Source organism: Mchenga conophoros, linkage group LG19 (genome assembly GCF_057382185.1).
Source record: "Mchenga conophoros isolate Kocher_MC1m ecotype Shallow Benthic linkage group LG19, M_conophoros_male_GT1.1, whole genome shotgun sequence".
Classification (NCBI taxonomy): domain Eukaryota; kingdom Metazoa; phylum Chordata; class Actinopteri; order Cichliformes; family Cichlidae; genus Mchenga; species Mchenga conophoros.
Window position 1 is genome coordinate 2959240 of NC_140544.1, and position 3379 is coordinate 2962618.

A 3379-nucleotide genomic window follows, 5' to 3' on the forward strand; every position below is an offset into this window, starting at 1 on the left:
GCACCTAGTTACCGAAGCCGACAGAGCAACGTCGGCTTCCGAACACAGCACGATACTAGCCCTGTATCTTTAGCCTGTGATGGCACAACAACGGCACCCAGGGAACACTGTGTGCAGACACAACAATTGAAGAAGACTGATATCACAGCCTATTTCACATTAGATATTCTACCTTTCTTTTTTTTGCGCAAACACAATCTTTACTTTTCCTTTCTGCTTTGTGTAATCATGAGTGCTTTATTAACGTATAGCAAGGTGTTTATATATAAAAAAAAAAAAAGGTCAGGTCACAGTGTCAATTCCCCACTGTTCTTTTTGTTGTCATCTGTTTTTAACCTTGTGTCAGTGAGATGAGGCTTATGCTTATTGTGTAGTATTAGATTGTACATAGTTCAATCAGAGGTGTATGTAGGAAGAGAAAAAAAAAAAAAACGCTAAACCCCTCAGCCTGTGCACTAGTGCCAGTCAGTTTTAAAGCGGTTTGTAAAATGCTAACTGCAGACGTGGCTAACAGATACCACTGGAGCGGACACCTGGTGGCATTTCTGTCTAATCTGTCTTGAAATGTATTCTTGATCAGTTTTGCACTTATTCCATTAGGATCTGTTATTTTTAAAATGGTGTGGTCAGATTGACACCAAAATCATATACGTAGCAAAGTATATAAATATATATGAAATGCATAAATGATATTATCGGCCTTAGATGCTAAGGCTCACCGTCATCCTGCAAAACGGATAGGAATTACAACATTCCCAGTTACTGTAATTTAAACTAGTTTCTAACCGCACTTGAGGTTGCATGTTCTTGTAGCTTATGTATAAACCGAGACAACTGGATGGCTTCTATAAATGTTTCAAGTCTACGGCTATATGTAGTGCGACAGCCAGGTGAGATGTTTAAGGCATTATCTCTGCGATTTGGTTTTAGCGATGCTAAGAGTGGATGGAGTCGACTTGGTCAGTCTTGCGCAATAGATGTCTTTCCACAGGAAATCATCCAGTTTTGATACGAGGAAAAAAGAGAAACTCACCCGTTCAATATGCTGCAGAATTTTCTATGAGTTGGATACTCGTGTGTGACACGGAATCTTTTCAGACCGTCTTTGTGAACAAGACCAATTCATTTCAACAGTGTTCCTCACATCCCTTACCTACCAAAGCTATAGTAGATGTGACACTATGAGAATGAAGTCAGTTCCCGAGGGTAAGGATACCAGCCTCGTCTGTGGTTTTTGCTTCTTGCTAAATGTCTCCCCCCTCGCCCTCATAAATAAGCCCTTTTCACTTGAATACCTCAGTTAATTGCATGCATTTTCTTGTCTTTGTTTTTCTTTTTTGTTTGGTGCTAATTTTTTTTTGTATTAAGCTTGAACTTCTCATCTTTTTTGCACTGTAACTATAATACCTCTTTATTTGACCTCCTTTTTTTTTTTTTTTTTTTTTTAACTGTTTAGTTTGGTGGTCCTGTTTGTTTGCTATAGAGCTGTAAAGGAAAGCTGTGTGGTCGACTCTTCTCCCCTCTCATACTTGAGGCACTTGATGATTTTTAGAGGGCGGGGATAGGAATTGTTTTCTCTGCACATAAATTAGTTTCATCATCTATTCATTTCAAACAATTTAGAGTTTCCTTTCGAATTCAGGGGTAAAACAGACGATTGATTGATCACACGAGGATACGTGCTTGTAGAGGTAATCGGATTGCACTCTTAAATTTGCTCCAAAAAATAGGCGGTGAAAATACTTGACTTAACTCTTCAGTTCTGTCTTCATAAATAAGGGTTGGAAAAGACTTTTACCTGTGTGACACCTGAACTGTTAGTATAGCGATCTGAAATCTAATCGGTCACAAAATCCTCCACACAGGTCTTCTACCTCAAAGGACCGTCCTCTCAGTGTTAATTTCTGCACAAGACTGCAGTTCAGTTCAGTGCACTCTGACAGCGCCGTCTACATCAGATCTTCAGTATACAATAAGCCAATCTCCAGTTCCATCATGATTTGCGTCGCTTGTCTTGAATCAAAGATGTGACTCAGATCTTAGTGCCTTCTGTGGGAGGAAACCAGCGTGTGCACGGACTAGATCGCAGGCCCTGCTCGTATCTGATGTTAACAAGGCTATTCAGTGTTCTGATCCAAAGTGGACAGCCCACTTCACTCCGTCATTAGAATGCATCTCCGTGGGTGTAGAGTACCACTCGTGATTGGCTCTCAGTCCTCCACTCTGTATGCAAATATGTGCCTGCCTTGACGCCGTTTTCAAAAACCACATGCCAGATCCTGCACGGGTGCATTTTCCAAACCAGCGTTTGCCCGTACTCGGACGGCTCGGTCATTACCTGTAGTCGTCTCCAAATCCAGATGACTTGCCATGTATGGGCTACGGACAATGTTAGCTATGATGCTTGGCCAAGGTGGGTCATTGTTTAGAGTGGGTCTGTGGAAACTGACTTGGGGAACACTGAAAAGGAAAATGCCTGGTGAAAGCATTTAGCTGCAGGATTGGATTTTTGGCCTGGAGTTTTGTTTTGTTTTACTGGCAGGGTTAGTGGAGTCAGTGGAGTAGCCTCCTGAGTAGCGTTGTTCACAGCATCTTCAGCGACACACTGAATACACAAATCAACATGAATGTATATGTTCTTGCTTTTGATCTAAACTCCGTAATTAAACTGAAGATTATTCCTAAATAAATCATGTCACTGATTGGCTCCAGTGTCCTTGGCTGACTGAAGACCCACTGCAGACATTTTCTAACTCTGACCCATGCTAAGTGTTACTAGAGAAAACATAAACCTGAGAACTCAGGACAGGAACTGGCTCTGTTGTTGATCGAACCCTTTCGGGCACCCAGTCAGAGGGCAGAAGTATTCTGTGTTACAAACACCCAAACGAAGTTCAGACTGATAGCTGCTGCAGTACGGTAGTTTTGAATATGGCCACAAATTCCAAATTTCTGTTGACCCGTTTGTTGCAGCAACCTGATTCTTTCTTTTTCCCAGATTCCCATTCACTTCCTTTGGTCCAACAGAATACTACGTGAAGAGTAAATGTGAAACTTTGCAACACTTCAGTCCACCTTTTTCCAGCTTATCACTGTCAGAGTGCAATCTGTTATTATTTCTCAAGCAGGCAGAGTGGAACTATGAAAACCAGGCTGTGATTTCTCATTCCCCCATTAGACACTGTGGGCTATCAGTTTCACCCTGCCACTCCTCACTCTGTAGTAAACACACAGAGCTGAACACACTAATCATCAGTGAGACTCTGGGAGGGACAGAAGAGGGATTATTTTAAAAAAAGAAAACAAATGTGAAATCGCTCGCGGTGCCACGCCCACTGTATTATGTGTGACCGATGGAAAACAAGGATCCTTTTCAGAT